The 15,813-nt window shown below is 35.7% G+C and overlaps 1 pseudogene; it reads left to right on the top strand.

Moving 5' to 3' along the window:
- Positions 1 to 2,014: 2,014 nt before the first annotated feature.
- Positions 2,015 to 15,813, top strand: part of LOC113303457 — an 85,977-nt pseudogene continuing 72,178 nt past the window's right edge.

Here is a 15,813-nt window from a genome sequence, read left to right as displayed (position 1 = left end):
AAAATTGACAAAAATTCGTAAGTGGCCACTCCCATAAACTCCCCCAAAACCTCCTAGACTCGCTAGTGGACCCATCTTATCTTTTAATGTGCACCCTGCAAATTCCCTGAGGGCAGTCCCGCCATCCCCTCTCATATGACGGTTTTGGTATTGTTTATGGGGTGGTCTACCCAGAATCACTCTAAAATTGAACAATCCACCAACCCATCCACGAACCCCTTCACTAGGAGAAGCCACTTCTCTCTCTCTCTTCCTCTTCACCTAAATCCGTCTATCTTGAGTCTACTCTAAATTTGAATTCTCTCCCTCAATGGACTCAACCAGTCTCTCAGTAAGATCTCTATACTCGATTTCTAATTCTTTCAAATTTATCTCCCACCTTAATGTTCTCACTTTTTTTCTGATTTTTTTGGAATTTATGGTAGGTTTTGATTCGCAGAATTCACGATTTTGAGGATTTATAATCCCATGGGATTACAAATTCTGGGTTTTATGTAATTCCCTTGCGTGTTTGACAACTCATTTAAAATTCCTAGGATTCGTAGAATTATCTTGTTGTAAAGTCCATATAGTGTTTCGTATTATCCTTGAAATCTTAAAATCATATATATATATATATATATATATATATATATATATATATATATATATATATATATATATGATATTTAATGTTAAAAAAAGTGGGTCCATAAATCCCTTGATAAGTTTCCCAGCAAATCTTAAGGGGGAGGGGTCGGACTCCATATGGAGGATTTGCTGGAAAACTGATTCCCGTGGGAAATATGATTCCAGGGATTTGGGCAACCAAACATTCCGAAGGAAACGTAATTCCACCAAATCCCATGGACCATCCTTTAAAATTCTACATCCAAACCCACCATTAATTAATTTATTTTGTAATAGAATTTTCAGTTATCAGGTATTGAAACGAATAGCGGAGCAAGAAGAGGAATGGGAACAAATTCAACATTAGTATGTGCTCCAATAATGTGGAAAACAATTGATCCGATGTTTATTGATATGTCCAAAGCTAAAGAAATCGGAGTTGATATTGGTGAGATTCGATTAGATTACTTATCAATTTTCTATCCTCGGTCAAGATCTTCAAAACCTAATTAAAAATTGTACTATGCTAACTCTTTTCACCTACATGTACTACAGATTATTATTTTTTTCTTTTAATTCAGTGGCAATGCATTGTTGGTTGTTTATTAATTATACTCATTCTGGGAAAATGTATCCATATTTTCCAAATCAATGACACCATTTTCTTTGATCTGTTTACTGTTTATATGTAGTACCCAAATTTAATGGTATAGTGGCACTATCTAGCTTATTTAATGCCGAACTATCCCTCTGTATCCATATATACCTCTGGAATGAGTATCCTTATTATGACCACAACAAGATTCAAACATGGGAATTTCCTGCACAACACTCAAATATTGAGTTAGACGAACATCTGCTAGTCACAGTGCTATCTATGTACACATTTCCTCTACCCGTAATAATAGTAGTACTAGAATTTTGTTTATCATTTCTTTCACCATCTGAATACAACATAATATTATCTTTCACATTAATATTAGTATCACTACATCTACCAAATCCTTTAAGCTACAAAACTGATAGACCTTGATTAACACAATTCCATAAAATACCCACTGCTGACACAAAGTCAATCGTGCTCAGAATTTCTGTAGACTTGGGTTCTGAATCTTGTGAATCAGAAATATGTTCATTTACAATTTGTTCTAAACTAGAAACATCAATATTACTTTTCAGTTTGTGTACTTTTTGTTGAGCTATTTGGGTTCGCTTCTGTAATTTTTTGGCTAGTTTCTTCTTTTAATTCCAACTTTTGTAAATCTGTTTCTGTTATTCTTTGGAAATAAAATTTGATGATTTAGCTAAAAAAAATTAGTTTAGTAACTGGTATAATTTTTTTGTTTTACGAAGACCCAAATAGGAAGGTAGTGAGTATGAAGGTCATGATAGCATTAGGCTCGAGGCACTTAAAGTTTCCATGGAACTGCTGGCTGATTATATTGATGTTTGGCTTCAGATTAGTAGCAATATTTTCTATGGACATTGTGATGTTCATTTTGGCTTACTAAATTACAATATCATGGTTGATAATTTTTGTCTTGAAGGTTGCACATGAGTTTATTAGTTCGTTAGATGATAAGACACGTGTAAAGTCTAAAATTATTGTTTCTTCTCATAACTATCATGCCACTCCTTCAGTTGAGGAAATAGGCGATCTTGTGGCCAGAATACAATCTACTGGTGCTAACATAGTGAAGATTGCAACAATTGTTGTGGATGTCACAGATATTGCCCGCATGTTTCAATAATAGTTCATTCCCAAGTATGCCATGTAACTACAGATCCTTTATTGGAAAATCTTTTATAGCGATAAACTTTCTCACTGTCATATGTCTTTCTTCTTACCATTTACAACATTCACCCCAGAGTAAGTGTAATAACAATCCACCGCCAATAGGTTCCACCGTAACTTGTAAGCACCAGTTCACTTCTTTGTACATGTGCTCTTACACTTAGGTAATCTCCACTAGTAACTTTTTTGTTTTTTGTCGTTGTCAGGATTGAAAAAGCGGGGTCTAACAACACCACCCAATATTTCGCTTAGCAAACTGTATGGACAAACTCGAATATACTTTTAAGAGGATCAATAAGACTCAATCAATAAACAGTATATCAACGAGTTTATATCTCTCTTCTTGATTTGATTTACTTCAGAAACGACTGCGAGTTCTAATCAAATACAAGGAATAACTTGGATGGTACTAAAGACCAATATCCAAGGATCAATCAACAACCAAAGGTCAGATTTCCAACTGATTGATTCAAACACACAACCTGTATTATTTCAATTATATAAACAAATGTAATGCGGAAATAGAAATAACACAGACACCAGAAATTTTGTTAACGAGGAAACCGCAAATGCAGAAAAACCCCGGGACCTAGTCCAGATTGAACACACACTGTATTAAGCCACAAACACTAGCCTACTTGATGGTATTTCATATTGTGGTAAGAAGGTTGTCGTTCACTCGGACTTTGTTGAATTGATTCTAAGCTTAAATATAAAAATACTAAAAATAAGAAATTATATACAAAATATGTCACGGGATGAAGAATTTACTGAGACTCGGGATTCCACTGCTTTTCATGTTCTGGGGTTCATAAATTAATCTTAGACATTTATAACTCAAAATAAAAGAAACAATAACTCTATTCTTTGCCAAAGTAGATTTCATAAAACATTAGTTGTAAGTTGTGAGCATGACGCATCAAAAGTAATTAAAACCAAGCATGCGACATCAAACAAAATAACAAATAATTAATAGAAATCATAAAGCAATTAGATTCTATGCAAATAGTTACAAAAGAATTATTTTAATTACCACATGAACAAAATACAGCCTCCTCCGTCGTCCCAGTGATGGATCTAGCTCCGCATGGTGAAAACACACTCAAAGGAATTTTTCATTGCTCAAAAAGGTGTTTACAAATGATGGAAAAGGTGAGAAATAATTAAAACCGGGTTTTTCTTTTCTCCCCAAAACTCCTCCCAAATGTGCTCTCTAGCTCTCTATTTATACACACAAATACACATCACTCAAATATATTCTTCCGTAACTCCAAAATCTTCTTCTTTTTAATTAAAAATATCTTCAAGAATTTTTCCTTCTCTTTATTCTATATATGTCTTTACTAAACCCATATCTTATTTAATTGCAGAATAAAAGCCAAGATAAAATTTTCTAAGGATATCTTTCTTGTTTAATACAAGATAACTTCCTTTTTCTTCAAAACTTCATGTTTGTAAGGCAAGAAGATATTCTTATATTAAAGATAATAAATGCTTTACCGTTGAAACCAAATTAACCGCCAATTTTTCTTTTAAAATCAAGGAAGAAGATGGAGCCCCCTTAACCAGTAATGGGGTGCGATTAGCAGTTGGCTCCATGTGGTGGCCCTTATCAGTTAGGTGCTCCAAAACTGAGAGTCCGAATAACATGTGTCCTCCGGGTGCCTATACCAACTTTTCAAGCCGAATTTTCCAAAAATGTTTATTTTCCAAAAATACCTACAAACACATAAAACACCATAATAAGTAGAAAATCAAGTACCAACAATACTGAAAAATGAGGACAATTCGGTCACAAAAATGTGTCTATCAAATACCCCCAAACTTATTATTTTCTAGTCCTCGAGAAAATCTAATCTATAAAAAGAAAAATGACTACACTTAGCACGTGCATCAAGCCGTTAAACCGCTTGGTGGCCCTAGCGGCGGAGTGTTGTCTCCGGAGGGTTTACCAGAGGTGTACCCACAAAACCTTTACTCCGGACCCTAGCTATCTACGCAAAACCTTGGAAGGCACTAAAGAATCTCCTTGGTTGGCATACTCTCATTGACTACAGGAGGAAGTACCCTGATGCGAAATTTCAATTGATGTACACGAGTTTGCACTCAGCATACTATAATTCATATATAAGTGACAAAGCTCTACTCAGATAGTTTCTAGACATCATAACTGGAGTCAACCAATCACATGGAAATATTAAGAAGATGGATAAGGAGAAAAATAGATGGTTTAAAGTGAACGGTGTTTCCCATATCTGTATGAAGGCCTTTGCCAAGATGAACCTATCCTAATGGACTGAGATACCGGTCTGACTAATATCAACACAACTGGAAAATAAGGGAACCGGTGGTCGATAAACCTAACTCTAGGTCAACACAACTGGCATATACAAGGGCACCAGTGGTCGACTTTATTGAATTTATTCCGGTTGGTCTGATGGTCTGGTCTCAATTTTTTTTGTGGTATCTCATTCACTCTATTTCACCCTAGCAATGGTAACAACTTGAATCGTGTTCCCCACCAAATCACTTAAAAAATAAAAACAGAAGGATTATGATTCAACGAGATATGGCGAAACTACCATTTTTTTAAAAAAAAAATTCTAACACCCGAGCTCTGTGCTTTTATGAATAGACTCTTTAGATTTTTCCATCTAATCATATTGTTTCCTCAACTCCTATAATCAAAATGTTCTCATCCACTTAGATTGGTTAGTGCCAACCTTAATAAACATAAATTTCTAGGCTTTGGAGTTTATTTATTGCAACTATAAAGTTTCTCCCATACCCCCAAACTTAAATCTAACATTGTCCTCAATGTTCTAAAGATAAGATTAAAAGCATGAACAAGGAGAAACTGTTACCACTCGAAGCAAAAGAGTTAAGGAAAGATATTACCGTGTTGCATGAGATTGGGTTACCTCCCAAGAAGTGCTAAGTTTAAAATCTTCAGCCAGACATCAGAAGGAATTAATCACCTCATAGAATCATAAAGTAGTAGCCGGAATAACTGTGGGTTATCTGGATCAAAAAGTGCTAACCACAAGAAGAGGAAACTACAACAAACCAAGAAGACATCGAACATACCCTTGTTTAAGACAACTACATCTAGTTGTAGTTCAGGTTCAGGCTCTATAAAAGGGTCTAAATAAAAAGATTTCATCAGTTGGATTTCCTCAAAGGCATTCTGAAGATCAGGCTGAAGAGTCTGGAAATACTCAACTAAGAACTTAGAAGCGCATAACAAAAGCCTGAATAATTGGGGATCCTCTAAGTCAATCAGATTCGACTCACACAGCTGACCACAATGAAAGAGGTGGTCTTCCTTAATAAAATGTGTCGACCTTATTTTCCTAAAGTAATTAGGTTTAGTCTCAAAACTTAATAACCGACACATCTGAAAATCATATGTTCCCACAATTGGAAGAAAAGTTTTTGGTGGGAAAACAAAGTCAATCTTGGTATCATAGCCTGGGTTAACCACATCAACCAGAGGATGGGTTTCTAACAACTGAGCTCTCTTATGGACACAAATAGGTTCAGGAAAAAGTGTATGAAGATAATCTTGTAAGATGGTTGAGGCACAAATGTCAAGTCCTACACGAGGGAACTTTCTAAGAGTTAAAGGTAAGGCACCAGGAAAGTGATAATCACCCTCAAATTTAGAGTTTTTAGTGTCTCTAGGTAGACTAGTCACAATTTCCTTAATTTGTAAATCATTAGATTCCTGAAAATGGTCAATTGATTCTTCTAAGTTGTAATCAGGTGCATCCTCACTTATTTTTACAAGTTCACTTTCTTTGTCTAAGACTGTTGTTTCTAAATCGCTAGACTCAAAATAAACTCGTTCCTCTAAACCATCATTGGCTTCGTAATCAAAAGGAAGTACAACTTCGTCTAAAACGGTACTATCTCTAGTCAAATCCCCGTCCTTTTGAATAGGTGGATAATAATTAAAATTATCGGGATTTAAACCAGAAATATCATTATCACTATCAAGCTCAATAGGAGTAACAAATTCTTGATCACCATGCCTAAATACTTCAGATTCTTCATCAACATTGTCCACATCATACTCATCATTATCGTAACATGGAAATGTCTGAACCTCATCTACACAAGGAGTGTCACCAATTATAACCTCGATATCTTGATTATGCAAATAACTATCCTCATTTTCAAGAGTATTATTGGATACACTATATTGGAAATTCAAGTCATTTCGAGTAATACTTTCGTTCGTCTCTAACTAAAGTCTACGTGTCGACTCAACTATCCTCTCAAGGGTCTCTTCTAAAGAAAGATCCCTAAGTGTTGGATCTAAGTTTTCACTTACTCTATTGAGGATATCTTCCAAAGAAGATTCAGTCGTTGCTGCAGTTCTTTCGTCCATAATTATGTTGTTCACCTCATCTAACTTGTATGTCGATTCAGCTAACTTACGTGATGACTCAGCTAAATTCCTGAGAGACTCTTCTAGAGAAGGAATAAGAATTGAAGGATCATAAAAAGGACTACTTTTCAATAGTTTGATTGTATCCTCTAAAGACGAAGAACTAGTATTATAATCTTCTTGCTCGTATGACCGATGCGCGTGTGGATAGTAATTGGGATCACCATGGTATGACCCAAAACCTTGAAAAGGTTGGCGTACCCAACCACTATTCACACTATGATCATAAAAAGAGTTATGTCCATGTTGTTCAGTTGGATAATTATTGTATTGGCTATACCAGTTCGACATCCTAACTGCAAGGGAATTCTAAACAAGCACAAACAAGGCTGACTCGACCACAACAATCCTATTTTATTTAGCAAACAAAAAGCATGATGGCTCCACTTAGATTGTTTCTAGAATAGCTTCTATTCTTTCGAAAAGGAATTCATTACAATCTGAGCAAACCTCTCTGGAATCAATCCGAGTTAAAGTAAGTTGAATAGAGACGAGGGAAGCTCAGTGGATCTTTGATACCCAAGGCCTCACCAGCGTTACAAGGCGGCATATTCAACTCACAGAAACCATCATGAACTTCAAAGTATGCTCCAAAAAGTAACCAATATTTTTCGAACGACTTTCCTAATAAGCTCGTTACCCTATCAGTGTCATTCTAGTCCAAATTTTAAGGCTTAAGTTCGCGTAGGTTACGTGTTCCTAAGGCGGGCAAGAAGGAAACGGTGATGAAATCCGAGTCCTTATCTTGATTTGGCCAGGCCTTGCCCTTTACTAGAATATTAAATCCAATTTCAGGTCCTCAACATATATGCATACAAAATCATCCAGTAAACCCGCTGACAGGGGATTCGCGGGTGTTTAGAATTCTTACCTCCCGTTCCAGATGGGGGATGAACCGTTGAAGTTGACTCGGGCCACCGACTCCAATGTCAGTGTACGAACCCGAGGGGCCGAGGCGATATCGTAATCGCCGTCCTTCCCCGTGCAGTTTATATTTAAACTAACCCTTTCTTAGGATTTTCAAAATAAAGTGCAATGTTCAATGTTCAAAAGAAAAGAAAAAAAAATGTCCCAAAATAAAATATTACAGAAATAAAAACCTTAATTGCAGTTTCCAAAAAAAAATAAAAATAAAATTATTTACAAAATCTTCTTCTTCACTCCTTTTAGATTTCTCTTTTCTTTCCTTCTTTGGCTTTGCTTTTGTTTTCAGCACTTTCTCCCTTTTTCTTTAGCTCAGCTCCAAATCTGAAAACAAACAAGAAATACCAAAAGGCATAAAAAAGAACAAAAATAATAAAAATAAAAATAAAACCTAAAAACAAATCTGTACACAAGTCTGCGTCGGCGGCGCCAAAAATTGATGGGATTTCATATAGTGGTAAGAAGGTTGTCGTTCACTCGTACTTTGTTGAATTGATTCTAGGCTTAAATATAAAAATACTAAAAATAAGAAATTATATACAAAATATGTCACGGGATGAAGAATTTACTGGGACTCGGGATTCCACTGCTTTTCATGATCATGGGGTTCATAAATTAATCCTAGACATTTATAACTCAAAACAAAAGAAACAATAACTCTATTCTTTGCCAAAGTAGATTTCATAAAACATTAGTTGTAAGTTGTGATCATGACGCATCAAAAGTAATTAAAACCAAGCATGCGACATCAAACAAAATAAAAAATAATTAATAGAAATCATAAAGCAATTAAATTCTATGCAAATAGTTATAAAAGACTTATTTTAATTACCACATGAACGAAACACAGCCTCCTCCGTCGTCCCAGTGATGGATCTAGCTCCGCATGGTGAAAACACACTCAAAGGAATTTTTCATTGCTCAAAAAGGTGTTTACAAATGATGGAAAAGGTGAGAAATAATTAAAACCGGGTTTTTCTTTTCTCCCCAAAACTCCTCCCAAATGTGCTCTCTAGCTCTCTATTTATACACACAAATACACATCACTCAAATATATTCTTCCATAACTCCAAAATCTTCTTCTTTTTAATTAAAAATATCTTCAAGAATTTTTCCTTTTATTTATTCTATATATGTCTTTACTAAACCTATATCTTCTTTAATTCGCAGAATAAAATCCAAGATAAAATTTTCTAAGGATATCTTTCTTGTTTAATATAAGATAACTTCATTTTTCTTCAAAACTTCATGTTTGTAAGGCAAGAAGATATTCTTATCTTAAAGATAATAAATCCTTTACCGTTGAAACCAAATTTCCCGCCAATTTTTATTTTCAAATCAAGGAAGAATATGGATCCCCCTTAACCAGTAATGGGGTGCGATTAGCAGTTGGCTCCCTGTGGTGTCCCTTATCAGTTAGGTGCCCCTTATCCAAAACTGAGAGTCCGAATAACATGTCCTCCGGGTGCCTATACCAACTTTTCGAACCGAATTTTCCAAAAATGTTTATTTTCCAAAAATACCTACAAACACATAAAACACCATAATAAGTAGAAAATCGAGTAACAACAATACTGAAAATTGAGGACAATTCGGTCACAAAAATGTGTCTATCACTACTCCAAGCTAACTTCGTGATGGACTGTAGTTGAACCCCAATCAATCTACCACTGATCCAAGGTACAGTTATGCTCCTACGCCTCTGATCCCAGCAGGATACTGCGCACTTGATTCCTTTAGCTGATCTCACCCACAACTAAGAGTTGCTAAAATCAAAATCGCAGGCTTTGACAATAAACAAATCTGTCTCACACAGACAAGTCTATCAAAGGATCAATTTATCTCTCACAGAAAAACCCTAAAGTTTTTGTTCCGTCTTTTGATAATAATCAAGGTGAACATGAACCAATTGATAACCCGGTCTTATATTCCCGAAGAACAGCCTAGATAAATCAATCACCTCACAACAATCTTAATCGTATGGTGGCGAAACAAGATGTTGCGGAATCACAAACAATGAGACGAAGATGTTTGTGACTAATTTTTATATCTTGCCTATCGGAGATATTAATCTCAAGCCAATCAATCTGATTGTACTCATACGATAGAAGATGCAAGATCAGATCACGCAACTACGATAAAAGTAGTATCGGCCTGGCTTCACAATCCCAATGAAGTCTTTAAGTCGTTAACCTGGTTTTAGAAGAAGAAAACCAAAGGTTAAAGGATAAATGACTCTAGCACGCTAACTAGTATCACACGTGAAGTGTGGGGATTAGTTTTGCAGAGTTATTAGATGTCCCCTTATATAGTCTTTCAAATCAGGGTTTTGCCTTGGTCATAATGCAAACAATATCCACCGTTAGATGAAAACCTGATTTAGATTCAAGCTAATATTTCTCAACCGTTAGATCGAAAACGTAGCTTTTTATACACAAATGAAATGCACGCTTCTAGGTTTGTTAACCGTACCCAAACGTGTACATTGTTGGTTCAACAATAGTTAACCAAAAGGTTAGCCATATGAGCATTTCATACCAGCCATATTCTTCTTCACCATAACTAGTTCAAATGACTCAAATGAACTAGTTAGAGAGTTGTTCAATTGCAAGAAAATCTTATGTACTACACAAGACACAATTGAAGCAAAGATGATTTGATTCACTCGAATCGGTTCATGAACTTTATAGCCACGGTTTGCAAATTGCATTCCTTATTCTTTATAAGTTTACGTTCAGAAATTAGCTTCAGATATATAACCTTTTTAAGTTCGCACACTAGGTTCGCGGACTTAAGAAACCGGGCAGAGTTTACAAACTCCAACAGAAAATCTCGGCAAAGACTTTCCGCCGGTTCGCGGACTGGTACTGACGCAACAAGTTTGTCAACTCCAGCAGAATTTCTCGGATGAGAAGTTCGGCAGTTCACGGACTGAGTTCGTGGACTTGGCAACAAGCCATTCTTCCGGTTTCTCTTGATCAAAAAAGTTCGCAAACTTTGGTTCAAGGGATATGACTTATGCACATATGTGTTTTCACAATAATACTTATGTCCATCATTGGTTATGTAATCTAAACTCTCATTCCAACCATTGAAACATTCTTAGAGGACGTTATATAGTTGTTACACTATTTCTCGTCAAAGAAATTTTCAAAGTGATTGAAACATATCATGACTTTCGTCACTAGGTAAAGATAAACACGGTCGAAGCAAAACGCTTACCAACACATATTTCGAGATATAGATAGTCGAGGTATAATCGGCTCGAAATACGAAATGTGTATAATCTAAGTCTACATATAGCATACGACTTTTTGTCTCAAGAAGTAGGAGATAGAATAGATAGACTTTTGAGTGACAGATAAGTTTAAGTCTTCACATACCTTTTTTTCGAGAAGTTCCACACGTTCCTTGAGTAGTTCTTCTTCTTGTATGATGAATCGCCATGAAGGCCTTGAGCTCAACTACACTTTCTATCCTAGTCTGAGACTTGGCTATAGTAGACTAGAAATCAAGACTTATAGTTTTGATCACTAACATTGACAAACATGCTTGAGATAGCAACGCATGCGAGTTAGACCGACCAATGCTCTAACAAGGATAGGTGCCAACTGTAGGATCCTATTAGTTAATTTTGCCATACTTTAGCATTTTCTTGAATGCTTTCGCACTTACTCTCACAGATTGATTGGAATTTCAGGTTCCATTTATTGGATTGGTAATGACTGAAAAAGGTTTGATCTCGGGTTACTTTGCCCTAAGTATGGTGGATATCTCACTTTTGGTACTCTTGAAGATGGAATAGTATCATCTTCTGGGAAACCTACAATTAAGGATTTGTTGGATAAATACAACCTTAGAAACATAGGTTCAGATACTAAAGTATTTGGAATTATTGGGAAGCCTATGGGTCACAACAAGAGCCCTCTTTTGTTTAATAAAGCCTTTAAGTCTGTTGATTTTAATGGAGTTTATGTGCCTTTTTTTGTGGATGACCTTGCAAAGTTTTTGGCTACATATGCATCTGCTGATTTTGCTGGATTCAATTGTACGATTCCACATAAGGAAGCTGCACTTAAATGTTGTGATGAGGTTGATCCAATTTCCAAGTTAATCAGAGCTGTTAATACCATTGTCAGGAGACCAAGATGTGAGAAGTTAATTGGTTGCAACATGGACTATATTAATGCTATTTCTGCCATAGAAGATGGGATGAGAGGTTCAAACAAAATTTACCAGGGAACTGGTTCACCCTTAGATGGTAAATTATTTGTAGTCATTGGAGCAGGTGGTGCTGATAATGACCTTGCTTATGGTGCAAAGGAAAAGGGAGCGAGAGTTGTGATAGCCAAACGCATGAGTGCGCCAGAGAACTAGCAGATTTGGTCGGAGGATATGATGTTACTCTTGCTCAATTGGAAACTTTCCGTCCAGAGGATGAAATGATTCTTACAAATACGACCTCTATAGGAATGCAGCCGAAAATTGAAGAAACAATCATGTTAGAGCACTGCTCGGTCGAACTCGCAGGCGTTGCTATCTCAAGCTTGTTTGTCAAGTTTAGTTTCCAAAACTATAAGTCTTGATTTCTAGTCTACTTATAGCTAAGTCTCGGATTAGGATAGAAAGTATAGTTAAGCATTATACTTCACGGCGTTCATAGATTGAAGACGAAAACTACTAAGGGGATATTGTGGAACTTCATCAATAAAAGGTATGTGGAAACTTGAACTCATATATCACTCAAAGGTCTATCTACTCTATATCCTATTTGATACAAAAGTCGTATAGCTATATAGACTTCAATTATACACACTTGATATTTCGAGCTGAGTTTAACTCGCTTACATATTTCTCGTAATATGTGTTGGTAAGCTTTCGCTTTAACCAAGTTCATCTTATATTCTTGACGAAAGTCAAAAGATGATCATGTGAAAATCGCCTGGTAACATCTTACATGATTTGTGTGAGACAGTCATTTGATGTAGACTCGGAATGTTTCGTATTGATCATTCGATCACTTGAAAATTGCTTTGAAGCTAATAGTTTGTGTGAGACAGCTATTTTTGTCTTCCGAGAATCTTTCAATGGTTGAAAAAAGAGTTTAGAACAATTGGATATAAGAACAGTATGCGTACTTGCATATGCGTAATCCAAGCCCGGGAACCATGGTATGCATACCCGTATGCGTACTGTTTGGTTTAGTTGAGGTCCGTGAACTAAGTATGCATACCGGTACGCGTACGGGCGTGAGGTTCAAGTTCCGGGACTTTACTGAGTTTTGTGGTATGCGTACCCGTTCGCGTACCGGTGAACCCAAACTTAGTCCTGCCACTAAGGTATGCGTACCCGTTTGCATACTTGAGTGGGTTATGTTCTCAGTTTGTTCATGAACTAAATTAAGGAACACAATCTTTTGCAAACTGTGGCTATAATGTTCATGACTTGATTCGAGTGAATCAAAATCGATTTTGCTTCAATTGTGTCTTGTACACTTCTATGAGAATATAAACAATTGAACAACTCTAGGACTAGTTTCATTTGAGTCATTTGAACTAGTCATGGTTAAGATGAATAAGGTTGATACGAAAGTCTTCATATGGATAACTTCGTATTAGAGCATTGCTCGGTTGAACCCACCAAGCGTTGGTATGTCAAGTTCGGTTGTCATATTTTAGTTAATCAAAACTCATTTAAAGAGTTGTTTGATAATTTACTAGAGTCAACTTCGTATAGGTTAGCTAGAAAGTTACTAGGATATGAGACTTACAAGTATTACGTGAAGACTTGAAGAATGTGAAGAAGTAAAGAGCTACGACGACGACATCATCTTTCCTCTTAAGGTTAGTAATATTTGACTTGAACTGTTTCATTCCTAACGTATATTTAAAGTCGTGCATATTGAAAACATAACTGCGAAGCTGTGAATGATTATACTATAGTTGGATATAGTATCAAGGAATTACAATACGAAGTATAACGTCTATCTTTTGAACTTCGTATATAAGACATCGACATAATCGTATGAAAGCTATTTTGATTATGTGTATGGGTATGGGTGAAGATTTCTTCCTAGGAAACAATGTTTTACATTCGTTTAAAGGAAATACAATTCATAAACTTGTTTTATAAATCGAAAGGGAAATCGCTAGGCTTATTGGTAGTGTTATTCATTGCAAATCTTTGGATTACCAATATGTGTGTTTAGTAACCCCTCATAACTTGTTTATGTATCTTGTTAAAACTATTCATAAGGCCTAACTTTTATTAGTGAAACCGATCTTAAGTAATCACCTGAGATGGTATGATCGATGTATTGTAATTGGTATGACCAACTCTAGTCATTGGGGAACCGATCCTAGTAAGAGGTGCAACCAATCACAAGTATGTGGAATCGATCCTTGTAAGAGGTGCAAAAAGTCTTAGTAATTGGTAACCGATCCTATGACTTGTGCAACCGATTATGAGTAAATACCATAATATGTGGTAACCGATCCTAGTACCTAGTCAACCAATTTTTGGAAAGCTAGTGTGACCGATCCTAGTACCCACATGGAGGTAGAACCGAAGCTTTATGTTTTGGTAGAACCGTGAAACCCATTAATGGTTATTTGATAAGATAATCAATCACATAGTTCTTGCAAGTCAGATGACCCAATTCTAAACTCGTTTGGAAGTGTGGAAAATCGGTTCCAAGATGGTAAATATGAAAAAGTATTTACCAAGTAAAGATGTCGGCATACTTTGAACATGTGCAATAAATTCTTATCTTTTATTGTTCAAAGATATTCCTTAATAACTAAAGGAGAATTTCGGTTCGAAATAAATTGAGAATCTTTTAATTAAGATTTTTAGTTTTGTATGCTTTTAATTTCCAGCAATTAAAATGCATATCCTTAGAAAATAAAAATTGGTAATGTGCATTTACTAATTGGAGATTTTCTACTGAGATTTCAGTTAATATTTGGACAAAGCATTTCCAGGAATTATGAAAATCGAATTTGGAAATATATTGCATATCTTGAAAATATTTTCGGTTTTGGAAATTCCTTGGTGTCAAAACTTCCTTGGTCTATAAATATTGAAGTTTGCATTTCGAGCAAACTAATCCTCAGAGCCAGCAAAATTACCTAGTTATGTTGTTACTGGTGGAGTCATCTATTCGGAGAGGAAAGTACCCTAATTAGGAGAAATCTCTTACGACCGCTCGTTTTAAAGACTTCTTTGGGATTGGGAAGTTCTACGAGTACCGTTGGTGGGAAACTAGATAATTGCAGTTTATTATTAGTTTTCGATTGATTTGATTGACTAACGGTTGTTGAAATTTGGTTGCACCTAGTTTGTTTATGCTTGAGAATCTTCTCTTCTGATATAAGATTCACTCAAACTAGATCGAAGTTTTGACGGGGATCTTTAGACTGTTTGTAGATCTAAAGACGTCTTGTGATAATCCATTGTTAACAGACACTGTTCTGTGTGTGATTGATCACAAGAGATTCAAGTTGATTGTGTGTAGGTGTTTATTGAAGATCTAAGAAGATTTAAAGACAAAGAAGATTGCTTGTTTGAGTTCAAAATCTTTAGTGTGCACAAAACTTGATCGGCCGGGAATCCAACTATAATCGGTTTATCTTTGTGATAACCTTGATTGATTAGTTGAGTTGATCGGAATCAATACGTTTCTTTGTGATTAAGAGTATTGATTGGATAGTCTAAACAATTACCTTGGTAGTTGTTGATAGATTGATCTAAGAACCTGACAAAGGAGTTTATTGGTATAAACGGAAGAGCCTTTTTTCAAACTCATATCACTTGTTTGAAAAGAGTTGTTACCGAACAGATTTGTTGTTCCTTTACTAATTGGAATACGAACTAAAGGAATTGTTCCAAGTGCGTGAATTATTGCAAGTTGGAGGCGCAGGGATACAGACGGAACTAGGTGAACTATAGGTTTAGTTGCTTGGTCTCAACTATACGAAGTTGGTTTAGATTTTGTATTAATCCTGGGAGTATTCAATTATGGACAAGGTCC

This window comes from Papaver somniferum, chromosome 8 (assembly GCF_003573695.1).
Source record: "Papaver somniferum cultivar HN1 chromosome 8, ASM357369v1, whole genome shotgun sequence".
Lineage (NCBI taxonomy): Eukaryota > Viridiplantae > Streptophyta > Magnoliopsida > Ranunculales > Papaveraceae > Papaver > Papaver somniferum.
Note: the sequence above shows the minus strand (reverse complement) of the source record. Positions and strands in the feature narration are given on the sequence as shown.